Raw genomic sequence first — 13,659 nt, 5'->3', positions numbered from 1 at the left:
CTTTAATTCTATTCATAAAATACTTGCATCACCAGGTGCAGAAATTTAAAAGCAATAGTTTCTAAATTTAATTGCACTTAAAAAATGTTTTGAGCTTATTCATGCAATAATTCCAAATTAATGTCTTTTTCTTCTTTTTTTTTAAATGATCAATTTTGAAATTTCTCTTTTTTTCCATATTTCGTGTTTACATGCTATTATCGAATGATAAATAGTGAAAAATGTTATAAGAAAGAAAAAATATCCTGTATCAACATGAGTTCTGTAGCATTCGTTTCTTGACTATCAGATACTGTTGCAAAAACATAGATTCTCAAATCAGAAATTTTTGACTAACACACACCTTTTATATTTTTATTTAGGCTTTCATTATTAAGTTTTTTTTTCTCTTTTGGTGCCTTTTCCAGATAATGCTATTCGTTTCTATAAAATCCGATTATATCGCTAGAAGCTACAGTAAAAATTTAGGTAAAAATTAAATTAAATTTCAGGGTCTTGCAAAAGAAACATATTTGCTATTTAAATGGAAAATTTTACAATCGCAATACTGAAGTTTTATTTAAAATGCTTGACTATCCTCGAATATTCCACGAGAAATACATATCTCATTTAAATGGATGCATTCTGCTGATAAAAATTCAGTTTTATTATTTGAATAGTGGTCATAAAACAAATCATGCAATACTGATCAAAATCTGGAACGCTTCATTTTATGTCAAATCATTTGAACTTTTTCCCTTTCTAACCTTTATTTTAATGATAAATTTTTCCATCGTCGCTTTAAACGTTAACGAAAAGAAAAGAAAAAAAATGCTGAATTTAATTTCTGATAGAATGCATCGCGAAATATTTTCAACGTAATTACTCCTAGAAACCGGAAGAAAAAAGCGTCAAGCGTAGAGTTGACTGTCAAGAGTTCACTGAAAAGATTTTATGAGTTTCCGTCATTTCTATTAAAAAGAATCAATGCGTGGATCGGAAACTTAAGTGCATTTTTTTTCAACTCAGAATTCTTTTTAAAGTATTCAAGATTTTTAGTAAACATCTTTTATACTGGATTATTATTTTCCGCAGTGATTGCTTTACAACTATGCACTGGAAAATAAATAAACTGCTTCTTCATCTTAAAGAATTTACACAAAGGAAATTATTAACGAAAGATATAAGACAAATCCTTGAGATTTAGTTCCAAGTTACCATTAGAAGAATGTTAGAACTCTCTAGGAATATCTATTAAGGGATTTTAATTAATTTTGATTTGCTTGAATGATTTCAATTAACTCATGGATGATTATTACATTTAACAATGAAAGAAAATTATGAATTTGGAAACCGAACTTTTTTTATTATTCAGTAACTGAGAAGGAAATTTACAATAAATTATTAATAAGTGCGTTCAACTTACAATAATTGGAATATGTATAATTAATACCTTTTCTTCCTTTCTCATTTTATGAGAAATGCTTTGAAATCTGTCTATTCATTATACTTTCTACGATTAATGTGAAAGAATTAACAATTTCCTGTTTTTCAGAATCTTATTATTGGTACTTTGAAGCAGCAGGGAAATTCAAATTAAAATTGCCTTATTCACTCAGCCCAATCATCGTTTCATTGTTTGAATTTCAGATTATAGGAAAAAGCATTTATTAAATGGGAAAGAAATAATTGTTGAAATTTCCAGCGAATAAAAAAGACCAGATAATTGATTTGCAGGACATTAGGATAACATGGCAATAGGCCTCAAGCACTACAAGCAGAAGAGTTTATGTAGATTAAAATTTCCCTATTCACCCAGCCCAATCATGGCTTCATTGTTTGAATTTCAGATTATAGGGAAAAGCATTTATTAAATGCGAAAGAAATCATTATTGAAATTTCCAATGAATAAAAAAGACCAGGTACTTGATTTGCAGGACATTAGAATGGCATTTCAATGGAACTGTGGTGAAAGCTTATAAGCTAGTTAACAGCTACACTATACGGGCAATTGCTTTTGTATTGTGGTCATGTTACTCGGCTGCGGACCACAAGGTCTCAGGCTCTATCCTCGCTCCTAACAATTCGCCCCAGAACTCAAGTACTAAAAGCAGGATAGTTTATGTATAGCAATTCAAGCTTGTAACATTTCTGAATTTTTCATAAACAAAATTAATCACTAATTCACTTAATTTCGCAATATTTTTCTATATACAATCTAGCATGGTTTACTTTGTGCCCTCTGAGAGAGTAAGGTAGGAAAAAACGATTTTTCCTTTGCCTTTCACAATCCCGATTTATGTTTGCTGCGTGCGTACAGCAACAAACTGCTGTTTTTTTCTATTATATGAAGAGAAGAGGAACTATGATAAAACACAGCACAGAAATATTAGAAACAACTTTTTAGACTTTTCTTGAACCTAAAATTTGAAAATGAGACATAATTAATCTATACTTATAATAAAGCTCAATGTGTGTGTGTGTGTGTGTTGGCGCTCTACAGGCCAGGTCTTTTGACATACAGCTACTAAATTTGGTACATGTATACCTTAGAGGTCGGGAATGTGCACCTGGGGTCCCTTTTTTTGAAATTTTAATTATTAATAAAAAACTAACTTTCCCGAAAAAAAGTCTTCCATTTTCCCCACCGCCAACTTTTCCGCCAAAATCATCTTCCATTTTCCCCACCACCAAATGAGTAAGGCTTCAAATTTTTTTCTTTTTTTTTTCTCCCAACAGTAATGAGGCTAGGGTTAAATTTTTCGGCGGATTATTTCAAACGATTCTGTTTATTTTCTTAATGTTTGATGCATTTTAAATTAAACATTGTTAATTAATCCATGTTTCAGATTCATTCTGAAGTACTTTTGAATTAAAATAACACAGAATAAAGGAAATTAAAAATGTATAATCTGCATAGCGTGACCCCAACTGGCGTAGAAAAATTCACGCATTTGCGTTACCTAACTGGCGAAGAAAATTCACGCATGCGTATTGTTCTGATTGTTGTCATGACAACCACTATCAAAGGATGATTTAAATTATTTTTAGGTTAGTTGCATGCTTTTGTAAGTAAATTGTATTTATGTTAGTTATATATTTTTTGTATATGCTTATAGTTTTAAGTACATAGTTTTTTAAGTAGTTTTTTTTAACCTGTTTTCAATTATTTAAATTATTTTTAGGTTAGTTGCATGCTTTTGTAATTAAATTGTATTTATGTTAATTATATATTTTTTGTATATGCTTATAGTTTTAAGTACATCGTATTTTAAGTAGTTTTTTTTAAACCTGTTTTCGACCGTTTATTTTAAACGATTCATTTTATTTTCTTAGTGTTTGATGCATTTAAAATTAAACATTGTTAATGAATCGATCTGTTCATGATGAATCTGAGAAATTTTTGTTGATAAATTCTTGAGATATTACATAAATTAAGAAAAATATTCTTTAGGGACCATAAAGTTTAAACGCTCAGTGACTATATTATCAGCAATCATATTATTAAAAAAAATGCTTTGTTTCAGTAAAAAATATTATTATGTTAATTGCAGATTAATCATTTACACTTTGATTTAAAGCTAGGGTTAACATTTTTCGGCCGATTGTTTCAAACGATTCTGTTTATTTTCTTAATGTTTTATGTATTTAAAATTAAACATTGTTAATTAATCGATCTATCAGATTCCTTCTGAAGTATTTTTGAATTAAAATAACACAGAATAAAGGAAATTAAAAATTTCTAATCTGCATATCGAAAAATTCACTCGTTTGCGTTACCGTAACGGGCATTGGAAATTCACGCATGTGCATTGTGTTCTGGTTGTTGACAATATTATCAACGGATGATTCTTGATTTAAATTATTTTTAGGTTAGTTGCATGCTTTTGTAATTAAATTGTATTTATGTTAATTATATATTTTTTGTATATGCTTATAATTTTAAGTACATCGTTTTTTAAGTACTTTTTTTAAACCTATGTTCGACCGATTATTTTAAACGATTCGTTTTATTTTCTTAGTGTTTGATGCATTTAAAATTAAACATTGTTAATTAATCGGTCTGTTCATGATGAATTTCAGAAAATTTTGCTGACAAATTCTTGAGATATTACATAAATTAAGAAAGATATTCTTCAGTGCCCAGAAGCGTTATCAGTAATCATATTATAAAAAAAATGCTTTGTTTCAGTAAAAATATTATTATATTAATTGCAGATTAATTCTTTCCACTTTAATTTAAAGCATAAATTCTACGAGAGCTAACAGAAAATTAGAGAGATACATATTATGTTATGACTGAAGGCCTTTATAATATTATGAGTGAATTATATGACTATCAAAATTTGAAGTTTTAAAATATTTTGATGAAGAATCTATTAAAGTAGGAATTGCGTAAAATATTTAATTATTAAAATTTAAACGGACATTAAGATTGGCGAACCGGCTGGTCGCCAAAGGCGGCTAGTAATAAATATAAAAAAAACAATAAAGATATTAAATTTTAAATAATTGATGTGTTTGATTTTCCTTTATGGACATTTGTCTTAATTTTACACTGTATGATCCTTTTATTGTTCTCTTCATATTTAAAAGACATTCAGAAATGAGTGTAAGGGATATAGAAATATTATCTGAAAATATTTAGTTCAAAGTTAAATTTCGATTAAAGTTAATTATAAATTAGTAATTGATTACGTAAATTTTCTTCATTAAAATATTTCCAACATGAAGTCTAAAACATAATTATTAATTTTTATTCACTAATTATTAAATTATTCAAATTAAAAAAAGGCTAGATTGAAGTTATGCAGAAAAGTATCAATGACTGCGATAGAGATTAATCAGTAAGAGCACCTCCAAAAATACAGTGCCGATCTTTTGTTGATAACATGTATAAAAGGATATTAGAATCATGGATTTATGAATTAGTAAATTGGAGCTTCTGGTGCTAAAATTAAAAAGGGCATTTTCTTAAATATCTGAAATATGAATAGGTATAAAATATTTTCCTGCCCTTATTTTCATCATAATTGAAATTATTACCAATTTAAGATTATTTGTTGCGACGATTGATATAGTTTTTACTAGTTAATTTGTACATTTACTTTCATATGTACTTAGCTTATACAACCGAAGAAAAAAAATTTAGCTTTATTATAAGGAAGACATTTTTATTTAATTTCTTTTATTTTTATATTGAATAATACTAATAAATAAATTTTACATGGATTTTTTTTAAATAAATTTATTAAACAAAGGTGTTGAGACATTTGATACACGCCATAAAATGTTCGTGAAAAGTTCCAAAAAATTTCTTTCAGTGCCGGTGTTTCGAAAGCTTGGTTTTCTTAGATTGATTTAAATTAACCCATGTCTGAGATAGATTAAAAGCTGCGATTTTCTTAAGCACAAGTTATTTTTATGAAACTCTTAATAAATTCTTGTTATAGTTTTAATCTTCAGTTTTTAGTATTAAAAATATTTATTAAAAAGGACTAACAAATTAGAAAGTTTGTTCTTGTTTTAATTTATTCATTCAAAACATTCTGACCTAAAATGTAAAAATTGTAATTATAGTGATTCATCACTTAGGTCTCAAACAAAAGATTGAAAGGTTACAATGACTTTTCAGGGGAAAAAATTAAATTCTCGAAGATACCATAGCAAAAGCTTTAATTTTTTAACAGCATTAATATTTTAGATATTGTATTTGCAGTTAAATGTCTCCATATTTAATAATTTATCGGGTGTAAGGTTAGATTGAACTTTTTCGGAATTATTTTTAATCCGGCTTTAAACAGTTTTGTACGTTATTTAATTTAATAACTGAAAATGTTAATGAAAAATCTCATTATGCGAAGTATTTTAGATTTAAAGCTAGTAGCACTAATTTATATCACTCTTAAGTTTGAGGAAAATATCTTCCAACCTTAAAGAGATATTAAAAAATAAGAAATTTTTGACAAAAGATTTATCCTCATTAAAAGCGTTTGCTATTAATTAAATGCACGATCATAGTAAAAAAAAAATATGAAAATAAGCTTTAATAGTTTTCGTACAAAGTAGAAGTGATTAATGATGACAGCATTTTTTATGTTGATCTAGATGTGTAAGATTAAAAGGTTTTAGATTTAATATGTGCTTATTTAAAGATGAAATATTTCATTAAAAACATTTATATGTTACTTAAAGAACATACACTTCAAAATTTGATTTTAAAACTAAATGATACTGTCAAATCAGTTTTTATGCATGTTTGTTTATTTGTTTAAAAAAGGCATTACTGTAATTGCGAATGACAGAAATATTAATGATAAATATTCTTTATTAATGGACACATTTTGGAGAATCAAAGAAACTATTAAAATGCAAAAGGGGAACAAGCGTTTGTTTTCCCAATTATTGTACTTAAAGGTTATATTTTCATTTACAAAGATTGATTTCTTCTACTGAGGTTAAAATTTAAAAAGTTAATTTTTTTTTATTTGGCTTCCATAGTGTAAAAGTACCATTTAGGAAAATGTTTATGTTATATTCATCTATGCACATGCAAAATTACACGATTCTACTTACAAAATTTACTGAGATATGCTTATATTCAAATCTAGAAAGGGTTAACATAAATTAAGATGGAATAATTTATTCTATTCAAATTACAATATAATCATTTATTATATCGAAATCTGAGAAAATGGACATTTAAGAATTTTCATAGAAGTAGTGGAATACCGAAAATGAGAAGAATATATCATGCTTGCAACTGTATGCGTGATATTAAGCCATTCAACAGAACTACTTCAATAATGTTGAGCGTTCTAATTAGTTGATGTTTAATTTAGCATGTAATCGTAATGCCTGTCTAGATACAGTAAAATACTAATGTTGTTTTCTAGATACAGGAAAATACTAATGTTGTTTTCTAGATACAGGAAAATACTAATGTTGTTTTCTAGATACAGGAAAATACTAATGTTGTTTGGCCAGTTTTCTAGAAAATGTATTTACAGAACTTTTTAGCAATTGCAAACTGCAAGACCCTTACTTCTACTGGAGGATGAGGTTTTATATAAGTGATGAAGAAAGAGACATTTTTTTGATTTATTTATTTTTAAAGTTACCCTCATGCTAGTGTACGAACTATCAAGAACTCCTCATTTCAAAAAGACAGTGTAGAGAATGCAGTGTAGACAGTGTAGAAGACAGTGTAAAACTTCAAAGCAATTCTGGTATCCATATAGCATTTATGGATTTTATGGATAGTTACGGTGAGATCATGTTTAGCTTTTAGATTTTACAATTAGATGCACTTCAGGTGGATTCTAATCTTTCTTTCCACAAAAGTGCAATTTGAATAGACAAATGTCGCTTTAATCGATATAGAAGTATCACATTCCAAACAATCATTTTTCAAACGAAAAAAAAAAAAATCCATTCTTCCGGCAAGAGGTTTATTATTAGTAATAATTTTCTACAAATATGCGGTATGTTACTTTTAAAAGTACTTTGATCGGTCCTATTTTGTACAACAGTTTGTCGAATGGTGATCGATATATTCAGTTAATTTGGAATGATTTTATGTATGAACATTTTGGCTTTTAACAGTACATCTACAGATGTAATCGGAAATAGATGATGCTTTTTCTCATCATATTTAATCTGTAAGACATAATGGATGGAATGCTGAATTCCTTGGTAGGTGAATTGGCTTATAAGGACTTATTGAACTTCTTCCCATATCACTTGATTTTTGTTTATATGGTTGCTTACGTTTTTCTAAGTATAACACGCCTCCTGTAGACGCAGCAGAGCTTTATCGACAAATTCAAGAAGCCTGACTTAATGTCAAACTGATAATTTGGATCACGTGCAAGGGGATATTATTAGAAGAATACATGCTTGTTTAGGCATCGAAAGTGTTCGATTTAGTGTTCAAATTATTGTTTTATTTGATCACTTTTCAAAATTTAAGGAAAGTTAATAAATTTCTCTTTATGCCAATGTATTTCGATTCTTCTCATTTAATAACCTTTTGTGATATGTATATTATCCAAAGGTATTAAATGAGTATTATTATTACAAAGGATTATAATATTTGTATTATTACAAAGGATTCGCTCAAATACCAGTTTAAAAAAAGAAAAAAAGGTCTAAGTTAATAAATTTGTATTTTTAATATCTCAGCAAAATTTACAGACAGAAAAATAAAACTTTGTGCGCTTATAGATAAGTGGAAAAAAAAATGTTTTACTTATTGGATTTTTTCTCTCTTTTTTTTTGGGGGGGGGGCATGTGGAAGTTTAATATTTTAAATTTTATTTTCAACCTTAACAGCATCCAAAGTATTTTCACATATTTGGGTACCTTATTTGATGAAACTGTGCAACTGGAAGAATATGCTTAATTTTAATAATTAAGGAAATAAATGCTTGTTCTATTTTGAAAGGCACTCTGTATAACGCACAACTTAATATGAATATGTGATTGTTGCTCTTCTTGCTTCCTCATACTGGGGGGGGGGAGAAAGTGACCACTTTCGCAGAAAGATGGATTTTTAAAGACGAGCAAATATTCTTTAAAAATAGAAATAAAATTTTCTATGTAAACAAAAAAAATGGAGAAAACAATGACAATGCCTTTTTTAAACACTTAGGTAATGTATGAACACTTGCTAAAATTCGATGAAACATCATGTACAAACTGCAATAATATCACTTGAAATAATATTTTACAAGATTTTATTTTCTTACAACAATACCTTTACTATTTTGGATGAAAAATGTGCGACGTCTCTAAAATTTAGAGTTAGATTCAATTTATTAAAATTTAATAAAAATTATGAAACTTTCTAAAAAAAACTTCAGCCAAGTTGGACAGTTAAGAATCTAACATTTTGTCTGGTGAAGGATTCACAGAAAAAAGAGACAGAAAACGCGCACATACAACGCTCTTCATTTTCATATATGATTACAAAATCAATAAGCATAAGTGTTCTTTTTGTTTAGATAATGCTGTTTGTTGTCAAAACTCCGAAATCTACCGAAACTGATTTAGAAAAGATATTTCTACACAAATCCAGTAAATTGTCTGAGACTGAAGTAAAAAGAAAAAGATTAATGTATCGAAAGAATTATTTCTCTAGTTCAATATGTGCCTTTTTATCCTTGTTGGAATCTAATCCCATATGAAAGCGCATTTTGAGAATGAGAAATATTTTCTAATTTAATAGTCTCAGTAACTCACTCCTCCATGTATTTTATTTTATATTATTCACCAAAAGGTTTGTTAAAAAAAATTGTTAAAAAAATAGATGAGAACGAATGAAGCATCCAAATTTAAATTCTATAGAAATGCTGTCTCCAACGACCAATGGAATTCTTATTTGTTGAAGCTCAACTTTTATATCACGTGTAGCTCTTCTTAAAATGGTACCAATTTTTAAGTCTTGAAAGGATTCTCAGAGTATTTTGCATACCAGAATTTAAAGCCATACACTGTGATTGCTATGCTACCAATTCTACTGCTGATTTCTAAATTTCCATATTTGCATGGCTAATGGACAGTTTTGCTTTAAAGCGCATTTCTGACTCCTTTTTTTTAATCTTCTCTTTGAAAATGAATTAAACTTCACAACTGAATAAAATTATTGTAATCTATGTTGCAATCATTACAAATTAGAAAAATAATGGCCACAATTCTTCGTTTTTTTAATCTCTTCATGCCATTTATGAGTTTCAAATGTTGCATTGGCAATCAATGCTTAATTTCTGGAGCCGGAACTGGGATATCTGGTTTTCTCCCCTATAATAGTTATTTTTCAAGCATTACAACAATTTTTAACTACTTTCACTCTGATGTGTTTATATATCATTATTTAATAGATATCTAACGACATCATTACATTATTATGGATGTAGTCGTGCAAAGTTTTTTTTAAAGTTTGTGGCGAATGAATATTTCATTTTCATGTTGGAGAAGAATCTTCATTCCCTATTATAGTTAGCCATTCTCAATTATAGTTATCAATCCCTATTACAGTTAAATCAGATGTATGATGGAAATTCCATTTTCCAAGCATTACAGAAACTATTTATCTACTTTCATTCTGATGTGTTTATAGAGCACTATTTGATGGATATCTAACGACATCATTACAACATTATAGCTGTAGCTTTGCATTTTTTAAAAAATTTGGTGGGGAATGAATATTTCATTTTCATGTTAGCGAAAAATCTTCCTTCCTCACGTTAAAAGTAAAATAGTTTCAAAGCAACTTCTCGAAGTTGTATGTTACTAAATATACGATTGAATCCTCATATATATATATATATATATATATATATATATATATATATATATATATATATATATATATATATATATATATATATATATATATATATATATATATATATATATATATATATATGTATATATATATATATATATATATATATATATATATATATGTATATGTATATGTATATATATATATATATATATATATATATATATATATATATATATATATATATATATATATATATATATATATGTATATATATATATATATATATATATATATATATATATATATATATATATATATATATATTTATGTCAAATGTGCATCTGAATTTAAACAGAAATTCAGATTCTCGCTTTCGACAGGGGACATAAGAATTTTTTTTTGAGGGGGGGGAGAGATTTATTGTTAGAAAATGACTCCTACTTGCCTCTACGTCTTGCCTTAAAAAAGATTAGATAAGAAAAGTAAGGAATATATATACCTGACTAGGACTTTTCGCATACTATTTTTGGGTTTGATATTCCAGAGAAATTTATATTTGTGCTCACAGTATGAAGAAATATGTTTTCTTATGGTTTTTACACACATTTGCTTGCATTCAAAATTTGTTACTGAACTACTCAAAATTAATGGAACTGTTTCTTTACAAAAATCCATCTTTTAGATTATATATGCAGCTTTCAAATAACGAGGTAAACTACTTTTTCGCATTTTAGGAAAATAAAAAGGGAAAAAATATCTGAGAAGGATTATAAATTTTTCTTTCACAAACATCTCAGCATAACAAACATCCTTTACATTGAAGATAACTTTTAATTGCGCAGGGTGGAAGTAAATAAAAATAGATATTTTTGATACGTAACTCGAAAATTTGATACGTATCAAATATATCCATTTTGATACGTATGTTTTAAATATATATTTAATACATATTGTAGAACTTTTAAATACAATATTAAAAAGATTTCATGATTGTGCTAATTGGTTTTAATTGTCTCAACTTGCAGCCTAATTTCCTAATTTATTACCTAAAGCTCGTTTATAAGAATTTCAAGACGACTATCATGATTTAATAGAAATTAATTGATTATTATTTGATCTTTGCCATAACTGAATTTAAGGTATCGCTATTTGACTCCTTTGGTGATTGATAGCTTTTTTCAAAACGAATTCATCGTTCGTCGAAAGTTTTTACTAAATAATATAAATTTCCTTTAGAGATCTAGGATATCCATACGTAGTCCTAACATTCAAAATCCCGACAAATCAGTAGCTTAAAAAACTGACAGTTTATTACCAACTTTTTGGAAGTTTTAAAGTGTTTGGATTTCTTTTTGTTGTGTACGAGAATTTGGAGAAATATTGAGAATTTTGCCATTTTCTTAAATCCTGCTCTTTGTTTAACAGAATGATAAGTATAGGGGAAGACAAGAAGGAAGGCCAGAGATTGACCACTTTGTTGTTGGGGGCCAACCGTCTCGAAGAGGATGTCAATTCCGTGAATCAGCCGGTGTTATGAACGGGTTATGATACAGACAGCAGTCGGCCACAACATATCCTGTCGATAATGTATTGTTCAGTGGTGGAGGGGTGATCAGCTTACACAAGAAGAGGGAAATCAATATCTAAATTCACATTTTCAATTTCAATTAATTAGATACCATTTTATTAAATATTATCAATAATTAGTTTTAATCACTGAACTGTAAGAAATTGTGTAATCGATCTATTATATTTTTTCATCTAGAAAATATCGTAATGCATTTTTACAGTTTGTAATTTGAATATATAAAGAATATGTATGTTTTTTTGTTTTTTATCATTCAAACACATTTCTTAAACTTTGATTTTAGAGTTTGATTTGATCATTTAAATTTGTCAAAATTTATTTCAGAATGACATTATTTCTATTATCAATTAATAAAGTATAATATTTAGTTAAAAATGATAATGATTTAATAATGTTGATCTGAACTATTTAAATATCATTTTATTCATAATTTAATAGCACGGACTTAGATTCTGTTATTTTTCGGAATTTGGTATTGTCGAAGTAACGACCCAAGTCATAGATATCGTAAAAGAAATTGGACATTGTCATACAGATAGTAAAGTAGATAATGAAAAACTTCAGCTCTTGATCCAATCTATGCAGTAAAATAGCAAGGAACATTAGAAAATTACGCAAATGTGTGTCGATGAAGAACACGATTAGTGTAAATAATTATAAATATATTAGACAATAAATCTAGCTTCTCGATTAAAAAGTTTTCGATTATTTTTTTTGATATTTTTGTATTAATTAATTGTCTTACATTATTGTTACACTAAACAAATAACGCATTTTTCATTCGCAGATAAAAGTAAATTTCAAATTTCAAATATCACAAAACGCATGCTGAATATTAAAATTATATATTTTTAAGAAAGTAACCAAAATGAAGTTATTTCCAGGTGTAAACAATCCAGCATGTAAACAATCAAGCAAAAAAATGCTGTTGTAGAATGTAAAATTTATTTTACATACGCAGAAAGTTGTGAATAACTCGATAAGAATGATCCTTTTTAACGACATCAAATTTTAAATCTTAAAATTATAAGAGCAAAGAACTTGTTAATTAATGAATGAAATACTTCTCTTTCAATCATCAATAATGAAGTACTCTTTTAAGTATTGCTACTTCAGTTTTTCAAACACGATATTTTCGAATTTTTTCTCTCTCGATTTTGAAGGATTTTTTTTTTTTTTTGAAGAATATAAAAAATTTAAGACTCTAACTTGGAGAAAAAATGGTTATAATTCGTATTGTTTTCATCTAACATTTATTCCCTTTTGTCGTCAACAAAAGTTTCGAATAAGGAATATTGTTGCTAATATTTTCCTTCATAAAATATTTTTAATTTTTTTACTGTGAATTTATTGAATCAATGTCTGCTGAGTTTATTCGATAGATTTATGTACATTTTTATCAAACAGATAATGCATTTTCTGATTCAGGTATTTAAAAATCCGCTTGAGGTTTTATTTTGAAGTGAATATTTTTTTAAAGTACCTTTTATGTATGGCAAATATAAAATTAATATTGCTTGGCAAATAAATTTTAATTATAGTTTTAAGTAATTACATATTTCTTAAAGATAACAATTCTTAAGCTAGAATATTGTGAAATTCTGTTACCAAACTTAACAAGATGCTAAATTTTTCCTATGTTTAATCTAAATTTTAGAAAATAAAGATGAAAAATAATATAATGCTAATTTGGTCTTACTATAAAGATTAATATAAAAAAAGAGCAAATGATAACATTTTATATCATTAAATGAATTTTTGTGGTTAATCCTTCTGCCAGTATAAGTGTGATAATTTCTTT

This window comes from Argiope bruennichi, chromosome X2 (assembly GCF_947563725.1).
Source record: "Argiope bruennichi chromosome X2, qqArgBrue1.1, whole genome shotgun sequence".
Lineage (NCBI taxonomy): Eukaryota > Metazoa > Arthropoda > Arachnida > Araneae > Araneidae > Argiope > Argiope bruennichi.
This window is presented reverse-complemented; position numbering follows the sequence as displayed.